The sequence below is a fragment of the Pongo abelii genome, chromosome 3 (genome assembly GCF_028885655.2).
Source record: "Pongo abelii isolate AG06213 chromosome 3, NHGRI_mPonAbe1-v2.0_pri, whole genome shotgun sequence".
NCBI lineage: Eukaryota > Metazoa > Chordata > Mammalia > Primates > Hominidae > Pongo > Pongo abelii.
The window spans coordinates 118,907,128-118,929,758 of NC_071988.2; the positions used below are offsets into that span (position 1 = coordinate 118,907,128).

Genomic DNA, 22,631 nt, shown 5'->3' on the forward strand with positions numbered 1-22,631 from the left:
CCTGGACACTTACACCCTCCCAAGACTAAACCAGGAAGAAGTCAAATCCCTGAACAGACCAATAACAAGTTCTGAAATTGAGGCAGTAATTAATAGCCTACGAACCAAAAAAAGCCCAGAAGCAGATGAATTTACAGCCAAATTCTACCAGAGGTACAAAGAGGGGCTGCTACCATTCCTTCTGAAACTATCCAAACAGTAGAAAAAGAGGGACTCCTCCCTAACTCATTTTATGAGGCCAGCATCATCCTGATACCAAAACCTGGCAGAGACAAAACAATAAAAGAAAATTTCAGGCCTATATCCCTGATGAACAGCGAAATCCTCAATAAAATACTGGCAAACCAAATCCAGCAGCACATCAAAAAGCTTATCCACCAGGATCAAGTCAGCTTCATCCCTGGGATGCAAGCCTAGTTCAACATATGTAAATCAATAAGAGTAATCCATCACATAAACAGAACCAATGACAAAAAACACATGATTATCTCAATAGATGCAGAAAAGACCTTTGATAAAATTCAACAACGCTTCATGCTAAAAATTCCCAATAAACTAGTTATTGATGGAAGAACCTATCTCAAAATAATTAGAGCTATTTATGACAGATCCACAGCCAATATCATACTGAATGGGCAAAAGGTGGAAACATTCCCTTTGAAAACCGGCACAAGAAAAGGATGCCCTCTTTTGCCACTCCTATTCAACATAGTATTGGAAGTTCTGGCCAGGGCAATCAGGAAAGAGAGAGAAATAAACGGTATTCAAATTGGAGGAGAGGAAGTCAGATTGTCTCTGTTTGCATATGACATGATTGTAGTTTTAGAAAACCCCATTGTCTCAGCCCAAAATCTCCTTAAGCTGATAAGCAATTTCAGCAAAGTCTCAGGATACAAAATTAATGTGCAAAAATCACAAGCATTCCTATACACCAATAATAGACAAACAGAGAGCCAAATCATTAGTGAACTCCCATTCACAATTGCTTCAAAGAGAATAAAATACCTACGAATACAACTTACAAGGGATGTGAAGGACCTCTTCGAGGAGAACTATAAACCACTGCTCAAGGAAGTAAGGCAGGACACAAACAAATGGAAGACCATTCCATGCTCATGGATAGGAAGAATCAATATCATGAAAATGGCCATACTGCCCAAAGTAATTTATAGATTCAATGATATCCCCATCAAGCAACCATTGACGTTCTTCACAGAATTGGAAAAAACTACTTTAAATGTCATATGGAACCAGAAAAGAGCCTGAATATCCAAGACAATCCCAAGCGAAAAGAACAAAGCTGAAGACATCAAGTTACCTGACTTCAAACTATACTACAAAGCTACAGTAACCAAAACAGCATGATACTGGAACCAAAACATATATACAGACCAACGGAACAGAACAGAGGCCTCAGAAATAATGCCACACATCTACAACCATCTGATTTTGACAAATCTGACAAAAACAAGAAATGGGGAAATGATTCTCTATTTAATAAATGGTGTCAGGAAAACTGGCTAGCCATTTGCAGAAAATTGAAATTGGTCCCCTTTTTTACACCTTATACAAAAATTAACTCAGGATGGTTAAAGACTTAAATGTAGGACCTAAAACCATAAAATACCTAGAAGAAAACCTAGGCAATACCATTCAGGACATAGGCATGGGCAAGGACTTCATGACCAAAACACCAAAAGCAATGGCAACAACAGGCAAAATTGACAAATGGGATCTAATTAAACTAAAGATCTTCTGCACAGCAAAAGAAACGTCATCAGAGTGAACAGGCAACCTACAGAATGGGAAAAAATTTTTGCAATCTATCCAACTGACAAAGGGCTAATATCCAGAATCTACAAGGAACTTAAACAATTTTACAAGAAAAAAACAAACCACCCCATCAAAAAGTAGATGAAGGATATGAACAGACATTTCTCAAAAGCAGACATTTATGTGGCCAACAGACATGAAAAAAAGCTCACCATCACAGGTCATTACAGAAATGCAAATCAAAACTACAATGAGATACCATCTCATGCCAGTTAGAATGGTGCTCATTAAAAAGTCAGGAAACAACAGATGCTGGAGAGGATGTGGAAAAATAGGAACACTTTTACCCTGTTGGTGGGAATATAAATTAGTTCAACCATTGTGGAAGACAGTGTGGCAATTCCTCAAGGATCTAGAACTAGAAATACCATTTGACCCAGCCATCCCATTACTGGGTATATAACCAAAGGATTATAAATCATACTACAGTAAAGACACATGCACATGTATGTTTACTACAGCACTATTCACAATAGCAAAGACTTGGAACCAATCCAAATGCTCATCAATGATATACTTGATAAAGAATACGTCACCATAAAAAAGGATAAGTTCATGTCCTTTTCTGGGACATAGCTGAAGCTGGAAACCATCATTCTCAGCAAACTATCACAGGAACAGAAAATCAAACACTGCATGTTCTCACTCAGAAGTGGGAGTTGAATAATGAGAACACAAGGACACAGGGAGGGGAACATCACACAACAGGGCCTGTTGAGAGGTGGGAGCCTAGGGGAGGGATAGCATTAGGAGAAATATCTAATGTAGATGATGGGTTGATGAATGCAGCAAACCACCATGCCACGTGTATACCTATTTAACAAACCTGCACGTTCTGCACATGTATCCCAGAAAGTAAAGTATAAAAAAAAAGGAAAGTTCAGGTAAATATCCACCAATGTAGAAAATCATTTAGCACTCAAAATTTCAGAGGACATTTATACATAGAGGTGAACTCTGCCTCCAGCACAGTCAACATGGGAATAGATTGGGTACCTTAAAACTAAAAATTTAAATTAGTGGATGATTATTTCTTTCATGAAATTGTTTTTCATTTACAAAATTTTTAAATATGACATCCTTCTTCTAGTAATTGAAATGATCCCAATGTTAAAAAATGTTTCATAGATTATTAGAACATCTTTTACAGTAAGGAGAGATAAACTCAGGAGGATATTCATTCTTCCATCTAGTGGACATTGTAATGCAATCCTGAGGTTCCCTTCAATGAAGGACTTACAACCTCAGCTGCTGGAGAGTGATGTTGACTGACAGCTTTGAACAGTCAGTGCTTTCAAAAGATTGACTCAACTGCAGAGAGCCACCTTGCACTATGTCACACACATTCGGGGATGGCCCACATCCAATGACTGATCTACGCAAAGTATAAAGGCCACCTATCTTAGCCCAATTTAGAACAACTCTGAAGGTCCAGTCTGTCTCCAGAGTGCCCCCTAGGATTGACTGAGCCTGCTGTTGAGTTTGGATTACTACTCAACTTCTGCTCAATCCTTCTTCCTCCCCCTCCATTCTGAGCGTTGATCTCAAAGATTCTTAAAAACATTCTTCATGTTACACTGCATACCAGAGGCTATTTTCCAAAGAGCCCAACATAGCATTATAGAAAATGCATCAGAGATACTAGAAGATTGAAGAAAAATGAAAAAAAAAAAGAAGAACTTAGATATTATGGAGTATAGAATTAAGGTTCAAGCTAATTAAATACAGTAGTTTAAAAAATGTATATGTATAATCTAAATGATATTCCTTTCAATTTTTTAAATTATACTACTGGAAGTAAAAAAAGGTATTCCTTTTACCTCCTCCTATCTATAAGAAATTATAATTTATATACACTTTATTGTTGACAAATAAAATAAGAAATACTAATAAAATTGAAAAAAGGGGAAAAAAGTGGAAAAATGAAACAAGGAAAGGGCAAAATTCTATGATCATTTTACTGTACCAGTTCATCCATGGTTCTTTTCAATTATCACTTCTGATCCTGTTCTGTATACAGACTTTTTTTTTCTTCTACTTTTACCAAATCAGACATTGCCTACAGATTATTGTTGACATTGAATCACAAACATGTATTCTTGCCTCAGAAGCACATTGTAAAGTTTAAACATGGAATCCATTCTTATACAGCCTAAGTAGCCATATCTAAGTTTTAACTTGTTTATGATTCATACATATTGTAGTAGTTTTCCAGGGCTGCCATAACAAAGTACGACAAACTGGGTGGTGTCTTAAATGACAGAAATTTACTGTTTAGTAGTTCTAGTGGTTAGGAGTTGATCAAGATATGGACAGGGTTGGTTACTTTTGAGGGCTGTTAAGGAGAATCTGTTCCATCCTCTCTCCCAGCTTCTGGCATTTTCTGGCAATCTTCAGTGTTTCTTGTCTTCAGGAACACTAAGACACCCTGATCTCTGCCTTCATCTTCACTTGGTGTTGTCCATGTGTGTATGTTTCTGTATCCAAATTTCCCCTTTTATAAGGATGCAGTCATATTGGATTAGGACCTACTCTAATGACCACATATTAACTTACTCATCTGCAAACATATATGAAAATATTTCTTCATCTGTACAAGTTGCAAGAAGTTCTACTAACATATACATTGAGAATAGCCTAATATTTCCAATACCATTGCTATAATATTTGTATATATATATATTTTTTTCTGATGGGCTTCATCCAAATTGCTGTAATATTTAGCCTCAGCAAAAGAAAAGGGAAAACATCTTACTTTGTTGTGCAGCATTTCTGATGTTACCAATAACCAGGCATGAGAAAATTTAACTCAACATATCAACATACATTGACTGATTGACTGTAACATGCAAAATATTCTGCTATGTATTTTGGGTAATATGAAGATATATAAATGGAAGACTTTCCTTTTGAAGACTTTATAATATTGTGTTTATATAAACACCAAGGATTAAAAAAAAAAACAGACACACAGACCAATGGAACAGAATAGAGAGCCCAGAAATAATGCCACACCTACAACTATCTGATCTTTGACAAAGTTGAAAGAAACAAGTGATGGGGAAGGAACACCCTATTCAATAAATTGTGCTGGGACAACCGGCTAGCCATATACAGAAGATTGAAACTGGATTCCTTTCTTACACCATATACAAAAATCAACTCAAGATGGATTAAAGACTTAAATGTAAAACTCAAAACCATAAAAATTCTGGAAGATAACCTTGGCAATATTCTGGACATAGGAAAGGGCAAACATTTCATGATGAAGACACCAAAAAGCAATCACAACAAAAGCAAAAATTGATAAATGGGATCTAATGAAACTTAGGAGCTTCTGCACAGCAAAGAAACTATCAAAAAAGTAAACAGACAACCCATAGAATGAAAAAAAAATTTGCAAACTATGTATGTGACAAAAGTCTAATATCCAGCATCGATAAGGAACTTTAATTTACAAGAAAAAAAATAAACTTCATTTAAAAATAGCCAAAGGACGCAAACAGACACTTTTCAAAAGAAGACATATATATGGCCAACAAGCATATGAAGAAAAGCTCAACATCAATGATCATTAGAGAAATGTAAATCAAACCACAATGAGATGCCATCTCATACCAGTCAGAATGGCTATTATTAAAAGTAAAAAAATAACAAATGCTGGCAAAGCTGCAGAGAAAGAGGAATGCTTATATACTGTTGGTGGGACTGTAAATTAGTTTGACTATTGTGGAAAGTGGTGTGGTGATTCCTTAAAGAGCAAGAACAGAACTACCATTCAACCCAGCAATCCCATTACTGAGTATATAACCAAAGGAATATAAATCACTCCACCATAAAGACACATGCATGTGAATGTTCATTGCAGCATTATTCACAATAGCAAAGACATGGAATCAATCTAAATGCCCATCAATGACAGATTGGATAAAGAAAATATAGTACATGTACATCATGGGATACCATGCAGCCATAAAAAAGAATTAAATCGTGTCCTTCACAGGAACATAGATGAAGCTGGAGGCCATTATCCTTAGCAAACCAATGCAGAAAAAGAAAACCAAATACCACATGTTCTCACTTATAAGTGGGAGCTAAATAATTGGAACTCATGAACACAGAAAGAGGAACAACAGACACTAGGGCCTACTTGAGGGTGGAGGAGGGGAGGAGATACACGATCAGAAAACATAACTGGTGGGTACTCGGCTTAGTATCTGAGTGATGAAATAATCTGTACAACAGTCCTCCATAACACGAGTTTACCTATATAACAAACGTGCACATGTACCCCTGAACCTAAAGAAACGTATTTTTTAAAAAACAAAAAACACCGAAGATACGAAAGGCATTTACGTTCACTGTCTGTAGTTTCAGAAGAATGTTACATAGTTCTTCAGTTTGGCCCACATCTCATCATTGCAAAATTTATTTGTACTCTGATGGCTTAAAGTTGTAAAAATTCTTGAATCTTGAAATTCTACGAATTTATACCATTAATTACATTGAGAAGGACTGTAATAGAAAAAGCACTTATCAACCATTAAATTTAAAAACTTTATTGTGGTTTAAATAAAATAAAATAATAATCTATTTGTACAAAGTTTTAAATTGGTAAACTACTGTGTTGTTCTAAGATCAACGGTTACATTTATTTGACACTCAGGAAAAATTATCCCAAGGTATCAACTTCATGGCTTTAGCAGAGAGTGAAGTTTTAGCCATAGAATCTGGGTAAGTAACTTTCTGCTAAATAAAAACTTTTTTATTGTGGTTTAAATACAATAAAATAATGATCTATGTGCACAAAGTTTTAAATTGTTAAACTTCTTTGTTGCTCTAAGATCAGCAGTTACATTTATTTGGCACTCAAGAAAAATTATTCCAAGGTATCAACGTCATGGCTTTAGTTGAGAGTGAAGTTTTAGGCATAGAATCTGGATAAGTAATTTTCTGCTAAAAATTTGCTCTGTGACCCCTTACCAAAAAACATGCAATACATTATTATTCTTACATAAAACACAGCATGATTAATGCTATGCTCAATTTGTTGTCTCACGATTGCTTAAAAAAGAATAATAATTTAGGCAAGTAAGAACCACTCTCTAAGAAGACGGGCTTGTGTCATGTTCTGCGTAATCCTATAGATTACACAGATCCTATTGACTTCTAAAGCAATCTACAAGATTAATTTTAAAATAAGATAATTTTTATTTTCGGAATAGTGTATTTTTTATAAATCATTTTGCTATCAGATTTAAGACATATTTAAACCCTAAGAAGATAAATTTCAGCATTGAACTTTTTTTAAGGTTTACTAAGTGTCTCTGCTTGTATTTCTTTAATTTATTTATTATACTTTTAGTTCTAGAGTACATATGCACAATGTGCAGGTTTGTTACATATGTATACATGTGCCATGTTGGTGTGCTGCACCCATTAACTCATCATTTACATTAGGTATATCTCCTAAAGCTACCCCTCCCCACTCCTCCCACCCCACAACAGGCCCCAGTGTGTGATGTTCCCCACTCTGTGTCCAAGTGTTCTCATTGTTCAATTCCCACCTATGAGTGAGAACATGCGGTGTTTGGTTTTCTGTCCTTGCAATAGTTTGCTCAGAATTATGGTTTCCAGCTTCATCCATGTCCCAACAAAGGACATGAACTCATCCTTTTTTATGGCTGCACAGTATTCCATGGTGTATATGTGCCACATTTTCTTAATCCAGTCTATCACTGATGGACATTTGGGTTGGTTCCAAGTCTTTGCTATTGTGAATAGTGCCACAATAAACATACGTGTGCATGTGTCTTTATAGCAGCATGATTTATAGTCCTTTGGGTATATACCCAGTAATGGGATGGCTGGGTCAAATGGTATTTCTAGTTCTAGATCCTTGAGGAATCACCACACTGACTTCCACAATGGTTGAACTACTTCACAGTCCCACCAACAGTGTAAAAGTGTTCCTATTTCTCCACGTCCTCTCCAGCACCTGTTGTTTCCTGACTTTTTAATAATCGCCATTCTAACTTGTGTGAGATGCTATCTCATTGTGGTTTTGATTTGCAATTCTCTGATGGCCAGTGATGATGAGCATTTTTTCATGTGTCTGTTAGCTGCATAAATGTCTTCTTTGAGAAGTGTCTGTTCATATCCTTTGCCCACTTTTTGGTGGGGTTGTTTGATTTTTTCTTGTAAATTTGTTTAAGTTCTTTGTAGATTCTGGATATTAGCCCTTTGTCAGATGAGTAGGTTGCGAAAATTTTCTCCCATTCTGTAGGTTGCCTGTTCACTCTGATGGTAGTTTCTTTTGCTGTGCAGAAGCTCTTTAGTTTAATTAGATCCCATTTGTCAATTTTGGCTTTTGTTGCCATTGCTTTTGGTGTTTTAGTCATGAAGTCTTTGCCCTTGCCTATGTCCTGAATGGTATTGCCTAGGTTTTCTTGTAGGGTTTTTATGGTTTTAGGTCTAACACTTAAGTCTTTAATCCACCTTGAATTAATTTTTGTATAAGGTGTAAGGAAGGGATCCAGTTTCAGATTTCTACATATGGCTAGCCAGTTTCCCAGCACCATTTATTAAATAGGGAATTCTTTCCCCATTTCTTATTTTTGTCAGGTTTGTCAAAGATCAGATGGTTGTAGATGTGTGGTATTATTTCTGAGGAATCTGTTCTGTTCCATTGGTCTATATTTCTGTTTTGGTACCAGTACCATGCCATTTTGGTTACTGTAGCCTTGTAGTATAGTTTGAAGTCAGGTAGTGTGATGCCTTCAGCTTTGTTCTTTTGGGTTAGGACTGTCTTGGCAATGTGGGCTCTTTTTTGGTTCCATATGAACTTGAAAGGTAGTTTTTTCCAATTCTTGAAGAAAGTCATTGGTAGCTTGATGGGGATGGCATTGAATCTATACATTACCTTGGGCAGCATGGCCATTTTCATGATATTGATTCTTCCTATCCATGAGCATGGAATGTTCTTCCATTTGTTTGTGTCCTCTTTTATTTCGTTGAACAGTGGTTTGTAGTTCTTCTTGAAGAGGTCCTACACATCCCTTGTAAGTTGGATTCCTAGGTATTTTATTCTCTTTGAAGCAATTGTGAATGGGAGTTCACTCATGATTTGGCTCTCTGTTTGTCTATTATTGGTGTATAGGAATGCTTGTGATTTTTGCATGTTGATTTTGTATTCTGAGACTTTGCTGAAGTTGCTTATTAGCTTAAAGAGATTTGGGGCTGAGACGATGGGGTTTTCTAAATACACAATCATGTCATCTGCAAACAGGGACAATTTGACTACCTTTTTTCCCTAATTGAATACCCTTTATTTCTTTTTCCTGCCTGATTGCCCTGGCCAGAACTTCCAAAACTATGTTGAATAGGAGTGGTGAGAGAGGGCATCCCTGTCTTGTGCCAGTTTTCAAAGGGAATGCTTCCAGTTTTTGCCCATTCAGTATTATATTGGTTGTGGTTTTGTCATAAATAGCTCTTATTCTTTTGAAATATGTCCCATCAATACCTAGTTTATTGAGTTTTTAGCATTAAGGGCTGTTGAATTTTGTTGAAGGCCTTTTGTGGATCTATTGAGATAATCATGTGGTTTCTGTCTTTGGTTCTGTTTATATAATGGATTACATTTATTGATTTTCAGCATTGAACTCTTATCTCCTCTATGATATCATCCACTAAGAATGATGTTAAATACAACTTCAGATATTTTATTATTTGACTCTAGAGAAAATTATATATTTAAGTACCAAGGTAAAGTGGATATAGTTGATCATTTAGATCTACCTCACATGATGATAACCTTATAATCTTCAGAGTATATATCATTCTGGATATCTAAATTATCTAGATAGCTGAGCTGTAAATATTATTAACTAAAATATTTAATTGTTTTCAATGAATACATTTCTTAACTCTTTTATGCATCTTACTGTTAATAGAAGATGTTTAATAAAATTTACCTAACTCAATAGTCATTGGTATATAACAGTTGTTTTTAAATAGAAAAATATGTTTTTAGACACAGGTGGATAATACAGAGATTTCATTTTAAGGGGAGCCCTGACCAAGATATGCATTCTGAGTTTTGTTTCCTTGATGTCAGTTTGATTTTAATCTGTTGCCTCATTACAGAAGCTGCCGTGTGAAAAAGCATGGGTTGTAATTGATATAACATGAGTTCATGGATGTTATTTTCTATGTGGCTTTTCTTTTAATACTGTCCAGAATAACTTATTATTCACTGTGTTCAACATAATCATTTAAAATTTCGAACCCCTACAACTGAACATCATTGGCTCAAAGCTATTTCCCCGAACTTGCATCCTTTGTTCTCTATTAATTACCTTGCTTTCAACAGAGCATGAAGAAAACATACTCCCTATCTTCTCAATAATTAGGTAAAAAAAAAAATTGGAGACAGCCTACTATAAATTCTACATATATACACATATACATATGTGTGTGCATGTGTGGGTGTGTGTGTATATATATGAGTAATTCTGTAGACAAGACTACAAGATTTTTCATAGGGCAAAAGCTTCATGACATTGGACTGGGCAATGATTTATTGGATATGAAACCAAAAGCATAGACAACAAAAGAAAAAAACAGACAAATTCGATTTCATAAAAATTTTAAATGTATGCATCTAAAGACTGTATCAGAGTAAAAAGGCAACTCACAAGATGGGAGAAAATATTTGCAAATCATATATCTGATAAGGAATTAATATCCAGAATATACAAATAACTCCTAAAACTCAACAACAACTAAAAGCAACCTAATTCATATATCCAATAAGGAATTAATAGCTAGAATATATAGAGAAGTAAAAAAATTCAACAACAAAAAACAATCGAACTCAAAAATGGACAGAGGACTTAAATACATTTCTCCAAAGAAGATATATGAATGACCAATAAGCACATGAAAAGATAATTAACATCACTAATAATTAGAAAATGCAAATTAAGACTACAGTGAAATAGCAGCTCACACCCAATAGTATGGCTACTATCAAAATAACCAGAAAATAACAAGTGTTGGCAAGGATGTGGAGAAATTGCAAGCCTTGTGCACTGCTGATGGAAATGCATAATAGTCTAGCCACTGTGGATAACAGTATGGCAGTTACTCAAATAATTAAAAATAAAATTACTATGTGATCCAGCAAATCCACCTCTGGGTATATATTCCAAAGAAAATATGGTCTCAAAGAGATATTTGTACAACCACATACATAGCTGCATTATTCACAATAGCTAAAATGGGGAAGCAGCCCAAATGTCCATTATGAATTTATGGATAAGCAAAATATGATATATACATGCAATGGATAATTATTCCACCTTATAAGAGAAGGAAATTCTGACATATTTCATGTCAGAACTGGTGAACTTTGAGGACGTTATTGTGTTTGATATAAGCCAGTCACAAAAGGACAAATAAATGTATGATTCCACTTATATGAAGTACCTAAAGTAGTCAGATTCATACAGACAGAAAGTAGAATGCTGGTTGCCAGCGGTTAAAGGCTGGATATAGATTTTCAGGGTTACAAAATAAGTTATAAAGATGGACAGTGGTTATGGTTGTACAGCATTATAAATGTCTTTAATCCCACTGAAGTGTACACTTAAAATGGTTAAGATGGCAAATTTTATGTTATATGTAGCTTATATTAAAATTGTGAGTAAAAAATGACTCAAAAATTTTCTTAATGTGTGACATTTATGAGATTCTAGGTATAACTAACTTTAGGGATTATACTTGACCCACATAAATAAATATGGTCAATCTCTATATATAATTTTTATATAAATGGTCTATATTAAATGCCATTACAATTTCTTAGCATAGTTACATTTTCCATTTCTGGAGGTTTATTAGTAAATCCCATGCCAAATTTAGGGATACTCATTGGGAAGGTCTGATTTTAAATAGTGGAAAATTTTACACATAAAAATACACTTTCAGCAATCTTGGAGACATCTCAAAAAGGTAAGTAATCATTTTTCAGAACTGTTAATAGCTGTTGATTGGGAGAAATATACTATAGCAATATGCCATTAAAGCAAAACAAAACAAAACAAAAAGTATCTTTAAAATCAGACATAGAGTTAGAAGTCACAAGGGAAGACCATTCAAATTTTAGTTCCTGTTTGCAATTTAGCTGCTTCTCACTTGGGGAACTCTAGATAACATGCCCTAGTGTGAGTAAGAGAAGGGATTTATTTATATCACTGAAGTTAATTATAAACCAGGAAAATATAGGAAAAGTCTAACACTGTAACAGTAATGACATAAATCTTGATAGTGCCCACATAATGAGTCATCTTGCTCATGAAATCGCTTTTGTAATAACATTTAGTATTCTTAACATTAACAGATTAAGCAAAGGCTAAATTGGTCAGTAACACTAACAGACCACAGATGACTTAAAATATTCCTATTCAATTCAGTAGCAAGAAAACAAATCCAATTAAAAAAACAGGCAAAGGACCTGCATAGATATTTCTCAAAATAAAGCATACAAATGGCCAACAAGCATATGAAAAAAATGCTCACTATCATTAATCATTAGGGAAATTCAATTTTAAACCATAATGAGATATCATCTCATACCTGTTAGAATGGCTATTATTAAAAAGATGAAAGACAACAAGTGTTGGTGAGGATAGAAAAAAGGGGACCCTTGCACACTGTTAGTGGGAGTGTTAATAAGGACAATTATTACGGAAAACAGTATGGAGATTACTCAAAAAATTAAAAATAGAACTACCATATGACCCAGCAATCACACTAGTGGGTATATATCCACAGAAAATGAAATCAGTACGTGGAAGAGATATCTGCACCCCCATGTTTATTCCAGCATTATTCACAATAGCCAAGATAATGGAATTAGCCTAAGTATGCATTAACAGATGAATGGATAAAGGAAATGGGTTATGTATACACAATGGAATACTACTCAGCCTTAAAAAACAAGGAAATCCTATCATTTGCAACAACATGGATGAACCTGAAAGATATTACATTAAGTGAAATAAACCAGGCACAGAAAGACAAATATCACATGATCTCACTTTATGTAGAATATTAAAAAGTCATACTCATAGAAATAAAGTAGAATGGTGGTTACCATGGGCTGCAAGAGAGAGGTTGGAGATATGGTCAAAGGATCTAAAATTTCATATAGGTAGAAGGGATAAGTTCAAGAGATCAATTTGTACATGATAACTATAGTTAATAACAGTTTATTATATTCTTAAAAATCAAAGGTGAGTACACTCAAGTGTTTTCACCACAAAAATATAAATACGTAAGGTAATGCATATGTACAATTTTATTTGTCAGTTAAAAACATGAACGAATTTAATTTAAAAAGAAGGTGGTATTCAGTGGATCATGAAGATATGGAGAAGGGGAAGATGTTGGTTAAAGTTTTGGTTAGAAAGGATGAATAAGTTCTGGAGATCTACTGCACAGCATCATGACTATAGTTAATGATAATGTATATTTGACAATTTCTAAGAAAGTAGATCTGAAATGTTCTCATCACACACATACACACATTAACTATGTGAGGTGATGGAGATATATATGTATAATTTTTTTTTTTTTGAGACAGAGTCTTGCTTTGTCACCCAGGCTGGAGTGCAATGGCATGATCTCAGCTCACTGCAACCTCTGCCTCCCAGGTTCATGCCATCTCCTGCCTCAGCCTCCTGAGTAGCTGGGACTACATGCACCTGCCACCACACCTGGCTAATTTTTTTGTATTTTTAGTAAAGACTGGGTTTCACCATGTTAGCCAGGATAGTCTTGATCTCCTGACCTCGTGATCCACCTGCCTCAGCCTCCCAAAGTGCTGGGATTACAGGCATGAGCCACTGCACCCGGCCAGTGATGGATATATTAACTGGCTTAATTGTAGTAATCTTTTCATAATGTATACATACATCAAAACATCACATTGTACTCCAAAAATATACACAATTTTATTTGTCAATTATTCCTCCATAAAGCTGGAAATATAGAAGAGAAAAAAATAAACATATATAATATTCCTAGGGAATAAAACTGCTTCATCAAAATGAGTTGTGTAATTATCAAATAAGAGATGCGTTTTCTCAAAAAAATTGAATGTCAAGTGATAGTGATAATTCAATTGAAAAAGATGAAAACAAACTAGCTGCAGCAAATAGGAGACTTACTGGAGGACATTACTGGAAAAGATCAATTGGTGGTAGAGGCAGCCTCCTGTCAGATATTTGTCTGTGTGTGTGTGTGTTTATTTGAGAGAGAGAAAGGGAGAAGGAGAGAGGGCCAGGCAGGCAAGCAGGAAGGAAGGAAGGGAGAAGGGAGGGAGGCAGAGAGAGAGAAAGGATGTGTTGAATAGCCAAAGCAAGCTATAACAAACTTTTACTTATGGAGCAAAAATATAATGGAAAATATAATAGAAATCAAATATAAACTGTAAATATATTTGAAATATCTAAATGTATATAAATAACAAAATTAATATAAATATGGGTTTTTTTTGTTTGTTTTGTTTTTTGAGATGGAGTCTCACTCTGTCACCCAGGCTGGAGTGCAATGGCATGATCTTGGCTCACTGCAACCTCCACCTCCCAGGTTCAAGTGATTTTCCCACCTCAGCCTCCCGAGTAGCTGGGAATACAGGCACACACCACCACGCCTGGCTAATTTTTGTATTTTTAGTAGATACAGGGTTTTACCATGTTGGCCAGGCTGGTCTGGAACTTCTGACCTCAGGTGATATGCCCATCTCAGCCTCCCTAAGTGCTGGGATTACAGGTGTGAGCCACCCCATCTGGCCAATATAAATGTATTTTAAAATACAGTAAAAAAATAAAGGTCCACTCCAAACAACAAATAAATGTTGGAACATAATTTAAAGGCTGATACAGTTTGGCTGTGTCCCCACCCATATCTCTTCTTGAATTGTAACTCCCACAATTCCTACATGTAGTGGGAGGGACCCAGTGGGAGGTGATTGAATTATGGGGGCAGGTCTTTCCTGTGCTGTTCTTGTGACAGTGAATGAGTTTCATGAGATCTGATGGTTTTAAAAACGGGATTTTCCCTGCACAGGCTCTCTTTTGGCCTGCTGCTATCCATGTAAGATGTGACTTGCTCCTCCTTGCCCTCAGCCATGACTGTGAGGCCTCCCCAGCCACGTGGAACTGTCAGTCCAATTAAATCTCTTTCTTTTGTAAATTATCCAGTCTTGGGTATATGTTTATCAGCAGCATGAAAATGGACTAATACAAAGGCCTACACCCATGAAATTTTCTAATCAATGGCTTCATTTTGGGAGGGCTGACAGCATTCACATATGTGAGAGTAACCAACCTACTCAGCTGTTCAAAATGAAGGGCAGTTGGTATAATTGGAAACTAGCAAAATTCCACAAAATGATCAGTTTGGTCAACAAATTAAATTTCATTTTCTGAATATTTTACTTTACAATTATGTTGCTAGCTTGTTTTTAGTTAACTGCCTCTTGAAGCTGAGAGGAGACATATTCAGACAGCTAATTTCAATCATGAAAATGACAGAAGATGTATGGCCTGTACACTTTGAATAGTAAATCATTTTTCTAAGGAATAGATGCAAGGGCATTGCAACATACATAATGCACTTTGAAACAGATATTTTCCAATCCAACACCTGGCTCTGAGGAAGAGGGCTCTAAGGGAGGACTAACTTGTTTCTGTTCTCCCTGAATATAGTCCCTTGGTTTATCATGTCTGATTCCTTAAGGTACAGGCACCATCTGAGCTTTTATGTCCTACCTGTGTAAAGACCCATTTTGTTATGCATGTATGGGAGTGTCTAGAGCACATTAGTTAAGGTCATGCTACAACACATAAATCTCTCAAATCTTAGTGGCTTAAGTTTATTTCTTATTCTTGTAAAGTCCAGGATGTTATCCAAATGGACATTCATGACACAGCCTCCTTCCATTTTTAGGCTTCTGGGTGCTTCATTAGTGCACTCCTCTGAATTCCTTTGCATTAAGTTGGAAGACAGAATAAAAAGAGAATGGACTATTGGAAGCTGCTTACAGGCTAAAGTTGGAAGTGGCATACGCCATTTCTGCTCATATTTTATTGGCCATAACTCAATCATATTTTGCAAATAACTGTTAGGTGAAAAGGCAAACTGGTTTGGTTAACAAAAGCAAGTCTGCTCAATGAGGAGACACCAAAACTTTCCATAGTCATACAACTTTACTATATAATCAAACTGCTATAACCTTCCCTTTGAAAACAAAGAACACACAAACTTCATTCGTGTAACTACTTGCAAGTTAAGTAACCCAACAGGTCACTTTATGATAGGTATAAAAGAGAAAGTGAGTACCCGGACATAATTGAGAAAACTGGGTGATACCATTTGGATATTTGTTCCCTCCAAATCTCATGATAAAATGTGACCCCCAGTGTTGGAGATGGGGCTAAGAGAGAGGTGTTGGGTTATGAGGGTGGATGCCTCATGGATAGTTTAATGCTTTCTCCTCAGTAAAGAGTTCACAGGAGACCTGGTTATTTTTGGCTCCCCGTGTGTCCGGAATTGGTGGGTTCTTGGTCTCACTGCCTTCAAGAATGAAGCCGCGGACACTTGCGGTGAGTGTCACAGTTCTTAAAGGTGGCGTGTCTGGAGTTTGTTTCTTCTGATGTTCGGATGTGTTCGGAGTTTCTTCCTTCTGGTGGGTTTGTGGTCTCGCTGGCTCAGGAGTGAAGTTACAGACCTTCGCGGTGAGTGTTATAGCTCTTAAGGCAGCGCGTCTGCAGTTGTTCGTTCTTCCCGGTGGGTTCGTGGTCTTGCTGGTTTCAGGAGTGAAGCTGCAGACCTTCATGGTGAGTGTTACAGCTCATAAAGGCAGTGTGGCTCCAAAGACTGAGCAGCAGCAAGATTTAGTGCAAAGAGCAAAAGAACAAAGCTTCCACAGGGTGGAAGGGAACCTGAGTGGGCTGCCACTGCTGGCTGGGGCAGCCTGCTTTTATTCTCTTATCTGGCCCCACCCACATCCTGCTGATTGGTCCATTTTACAGAGAGCCAATTGGTCTGTTTTACAGAGAGCTGATTGGTCCGTTTTGACAGGGAGCTGATTGGTGCATTTACAATCCCTGAGCTAGACACAAAAGTTCTCCATGTCCCCACTAGATTAGCTAGCTACAGAGTGTCAATTGGTGTATTTACAAACTCTGAGCTAGACACAGAGTGCTGATTGGTGCATTTACAAACCTCGAGCTAGATACAGAGTGCCAACTGGTGCATTCACAAACCCTGAGCTAGACACAGGGTTCTGATTGGTGCATTCACTATCCCTTAGCTAGACATAAAGGTTCTCCAAGTCCCCACCAGATAAGCTAGATACAGAGTGCTGATTGGTGTATTCACAAACCCTGAGCTAGACAGAGTGCTGATTGGTGCATTTACAATCCCTTAGCTAGACATAAGGATTTTCCATGTCCCCACCAGACTCAGGAGCCCAGCTGGGTTCACCCAGTGGATCCCGCATGGGGGCCACAGGTGGAGCTGCCTGCCAGTCCTGTGCCATGCACCCACACTCCTCAGCCCTTGGGCAGTCGATGGGACCAGGCACTGTGGAGCAGGGGGCAGCGCTCACTGGGGAGGCTCGGGCCATGCAGGAGCCCATGGCAGGAGATTGGGGAGGCTCAGGCATGGTGGGCTGCAGGTCCTGAGCCCTGCCCCATGGGGAGGCAGCTAAGGCCTGGCAAGAAATCAAGCGTGGTGCCGGTGGGCCAGCACTGCTGGGGGACCCAGCACACCCTCTGCAGCTGCTGGTCCTGGTGCTAAGCCCCTCACTGCCCAGGGCCAGTGGGGCCTGCCAGCTGCTCCGAGTGCAGGGCCAGCTGAGCCCACACCCACCTGGAACTTGCGCTGGCCCGCAAGCACCATGCGCAGCCCCAGTTCCCGTCTGTGCCTCTCCCTCCACACCTCCCGGCAAGCTGAGAGAGCCAGCTCCAGACTTGGCCAGCCCAGAAAGGGGCTCCCAAAGTGCAGCGGTAGTCTGAAGGGCTCCTCAAGCGTGGCCAGAGTGGGCGCCAAGGCTGAGGAGGTGCTGAGAGTGAGCAAGGGCTGCAAGGGCTGCCAGCACGCTGTCACCTCTCACCCGTTTGCCTTCTGCCATGATTGTAAGCTTCCTGAGGACTCACGAGAAGGTGATGCTAGCACAACACTTCTTAAACAGCCTGCAGAACCATGAGCCAAATAAACCTCCTTTTCTTTATAAATTATCCAGTCCAGATAGTCCTTTATAATGATGCAAAACAGACTAACATACTGGGCATAAAAAATATTAATGGATCAGTATAATACTATTTTAGTTGTGTTGAATTTTGAGCTGAAGAAGGCAGCTGTTCAGTATTTTTACTAACATTTTTGTCAAAGTTATGGAAATTAGCCATCCCTTTCAACCTTTCTAATTTGAAGCAATCACTGTGTTCTGCAGAATACATTCTCAGAGAATGGTTAAATCATTATCTCCCTTGGGATCTCTGGTTCCAAGCCTTTGAAAAAGGGGAAATCTTCCAGTTTTACAAAAGTTAATTGCCAGTGACTGGTCTACACTGACATAGTTAGGAATGCAAAATGGGGCATACCTGGGATCTCCTAACCATCCCAACTTAATCATTATTTTTATTACTTGTTTCCCTGTGAATTCTGTTACTAAAGCTGAACTGCTATATCATCGATTTTATTTTATAAATTGTTAAATTTCCCTATTATCAATAATGTCATTTTTAGTTGGATTAGCTGAGTTTTCTTTGTCTCAGCATGTTCCAACTTCAGAATTATTTGCTCTTTTTTCACAGAGGAAATGTCTTTTGAAAGCTTCACTGACTCCAAGCAGATTTCTTCCAACAGTTTCTTGCTTCTTGTGGTAAGTTTGTTTCAGAGAAAAATGAATATTCTAAGACCCTCTATCTTATTCATATTTTTAACAATGTATAATTTTTTCATAGTCTTTCATATTGTTTGATTCTATTTATATTTTTACTCATCTTTCCAAAGAGATATATATGTGTGTGTATATATACATATATATAATGCCTTTTCTATTTTACTATTTTATTTTTTCTGCTTATCTCTTCTGTAGTTCTCTTAAAATTATTAATTTAATATTACAGAAAGGCTATCATTTTAAAAACAAGATCATTTACTCTCCCAAAAATATCAAAATAATTATGCTTCCCATGCAGTGTTCACATATTGAATTCTAAACTTTGTTTTTAGGTGACAAGAAGTTTATATTATTTTTTTATAATAGTAGAATGAAAATTTATGCGTTTTTACTAGTTCTGGTTTAGAATATGTTAATACATAAGAAGATTATAGACAGAAGAATTATTCTACTGAATAATTAAAACATTGTCTTAAAAGTTGACTGGCAATTCTCTCCCACATTCTGAATTTTCATTTTTCTATTCTTTATTCATGAACAAGTTTTGCATATTATGTAATATATTATAGAGGAAAAGAATTAAAAATACGAAAGTAAAAATCATCCCATACGGTTTTATTTTTTTTCTTTTTTTAAAAAAAGAATACATGCAAGGGTGTTGTAACATATGTAATGTACTTCAAACACTCCTGGTTGTCTGAGTTTTCTGCAACCAGAACTATATTTTGCATGGTTTATATGAATATAAAAAGGTAATTTCCAAAAGAAATATTATAGGGATGATAGAAACCTTCGGGATCATGTGGCTAGAGCTTAACTACATCACATAAATACCTATAGAAAAATACAGGCTTCAGGACCTATTTCAGAATACAGGCAGTACTAGGTGGAGAGTTGTTAGATGTTGGAAAATTGTGTTATTCTACCACCTCACTTGGTGATTGTGAAGCATCCTCTATGTTTGACATCTACTGATCTAGTACATCAACTGCTTCATTTTGGAGCCATAGAACAAAGAACTAGGTGATTAACTAGTTAGTTTAGGGTTATGTAACTAGGAGATGAGCTCAAAGTCTCCTCTCCATCAACCACCAGTTCTGTGCTGTTTTCCCAATTCAATTCAATTCAATTCAATTCAATTCAATTCAATTCAAATCATCCAATTCAATGGAAGAGCAAGCATTTATTGGCCATTTTGGGGGCTTTTATTGCTCCAATCTTGAATGATTAATTTTAGGCACATTAATGGAGATATTTTAGATACAGTTTTCTTAAATCAGAATACATTGAAAATTTCAGGAGTACTTGAATCTTTTAGAATTATGTTAATTTTAGATTGCTTGCATAAATCCACTTTCATCATTGAAGTTTCCATAGCTTTTGTTAAAATTTCAAAGAGGATATGCTCCTCTAGAAACATTAAATACTATTGATAAATCCTTATCTCCAACTAATTTGTTTTACAAGACCATGTTAGAAGTAGAGCATTAATGCCAAAAGTTTTGGGACATGATATTTAAATTTACCCATCTTCCTCAAATATGTAGGATATTGAAGATAATTCAGTATATTGCCACAATTTAATCATTTTTTCTTTTCTTTCCTATTTGCACATAAAAGTTATACAAAGTAAAACATATTGAATATTCCTTTTATGATTTTTATTTTCTACTTTTAGCATTTCAGAGAAATGAAGAGTAAGAAAAAAGTCAAGGGAATAACACATATGCATAATAACATCATTCACTTTGTTTCAGCATGCCTAGTATTTGGAAAGTAATTTCATTCTCTGGTTAGAGAATGAGACTCTAAAGTAAAAAAGAAAGGCTTTTCATCAGATGTCTTTATTCAGCATTATATTTTATATGGATGCATCAGTAGTATACACTTAGAAAGAATGCAATGAATATATATACATACTGCTTTTGTAATTGGAAAAATTTTCTGAAAAAAACAAATATCATATAAGAATGTATTTTTCTATCTCTAGATGTTAGAAGAGAAATTATGCTCCTGTGAGCAGCTGATGGAGGATATCATCAACATGGAAGTACTTCTTTGTGAGAGAACTGTCAGCTTACCTTTATATTAATAGATATTACCTTTGGACTGTATCTGTGGGAAAAGAAAAGCTATTTCAGTAAGTGGTATCTCTATTGTACTTCTCCACCTAAGTCAAAATATTCTTTCAGATGGCTTCTCTAGTTAAATTACTTCTAATAAAAAAGATATAAAAATTCACAAAATACTCTTTTTTTCTAACCAAATTAACTAAATCTCATTGATATCAAGTAGTTCATATTATGTCATAATTCTGGCTTCTGTATTTATTGTCCTTTTGACTCTGCTGAAGATTTGAGTAGTTAAAGGCATATATAGAAGTATATATTCTGCAATTGTTTAGACATTATATCATGATAATAGTGAGTCTAATAAGATAAAATGTTACTGACAGAGCAAAAAAGAAATAGAAATCAAATAAGCTGTTAAAACTTTCACAATATTATTTAATACACTATTTTCTCCACTGACAAGTATTTTGAGAATAAAAATCTTTTATAACAAATTTAGTTATAAAATAAACTTGTAACACATTAGAGGCTCTACTAGATATTATCTTAGCAGAAATGCCTTTTTTTACTAAGCTTCAGGTACATGAGACTACCTATATGAAAAAATTTTATGTTGATGTCCATTATGACTAGGAAAAGTTGAAGAAAATGTGGCTTGACCCAAGGGCAAACCTGTTAATTGCACAGAATTTTTTCTGGCTATATCACTTTTACTATATGACATGTTTTGTTTTTTTTTTAATTCAGATAGTTACTCTTTCCCCATTTTCAATCATCCAATACTCTTCTATTATCTAGCTTGTTCTTTCTTCATGCAAACATAATTAGAGCTGATAACAGCTATTTGAACATGTTAACTCACTCATTTTCTTTAGAGTTGGTGTAGTAGCTCAGCCAAGCATTAAACTTATCTCTAATTGTAGAATAAAATTGTTTTTAATTAAAGTAGGGAGACTCCAAATGACATTATATTTACTGAAATGCAGAATAATTCTGAATGCAACTCTGGTAGCTTTTTGAGGGTCTTCAGTGGTAATAATATGAGAGTGTAGAAACAGAAAAGATAGAATTGGGTCTTTGTGTCCATCTGTAATGACAAAGTTAGACAGGGGCTAGTCTGGCTTTGCCTGCTGAAGGCTTATTTAACAGAGGGCTTCAAATGTAAGTGAGCATGCCTGGAATATTAAAGCATTTCTAAGGGCTTATTTTTGTGTGACACCATGTAAAAATAGTTAAATAATGAAACATACAACCATAACATATTCTTAGTTTCTAATGTGACAATGGTAATTCTCAAAAAATAAATCTGCAAGTAAGTTTAATAAATATATTTCCTTAAAAAGGGTGTGTGCTTTTTATAGAATTATGAGTAAATAGTTACATGGCAGGATACCTCACGTCTAGGAGATATTATTTTTTAATTGTAACTATTCATTGAAGATATAGGATTTCATAAATTGAGAGATGAAAGGAAAAGAGCTTGACAAACTGGTAAAGAAATTCAGACATGGCAAAGAATAACTTGTTGCAGGCCATGCAACAAATAAAATCTATAGTATTTATTTTGGCTTAAACCTATTTAACCGAATGGAAAACTATACAGACAACCAGGTTTTGAAGGGCCAGAAATTTGGTGACAATAGTGAGGCAGGTGTAATACTGAAGTGAGCCTTACATTTCCCTTGAGGAATCTTTTAGTTTCTAAATAGCACAAGGCCAAAAGACCAAGAAGACAGCCACAAGGTGGA

At 36.0% G+C, this 22,631-nt stretch overlaps 1 protein-coding gene across 8 annotated transcripts in view; it reads right to left on the reverse strand.

Annotated features, from left to right (window-relative positions):
- Positions 1–9,814: 9,814 nt before the first annotated feature.
- STPG2 (sperm tail PG-rich repeat containing 2) overlaps positions 9,815–22,631 on the reverse strand; it is a 706,287-nt gene continuing 693,470 nt past the window's right edge. For 4 of the 8 annotated variants that reach the window (XM_063723540.1, XM_054554207.2, XM_054554205.1 and 1 more), the window contains one exon: positions 9,816–20,926. The gene's annotated coding sequence lies outside the window, so the exon portion shown is untranslated. Of the gene's footprint in view, positions 20,927–22,631 lie in introns of all 8 variants that reach the window. The other 4 variants (XM_054554204.2, XM_054554203.2, XM_054554201.2 and 1 more) reach the window with 2 other exon arrangements.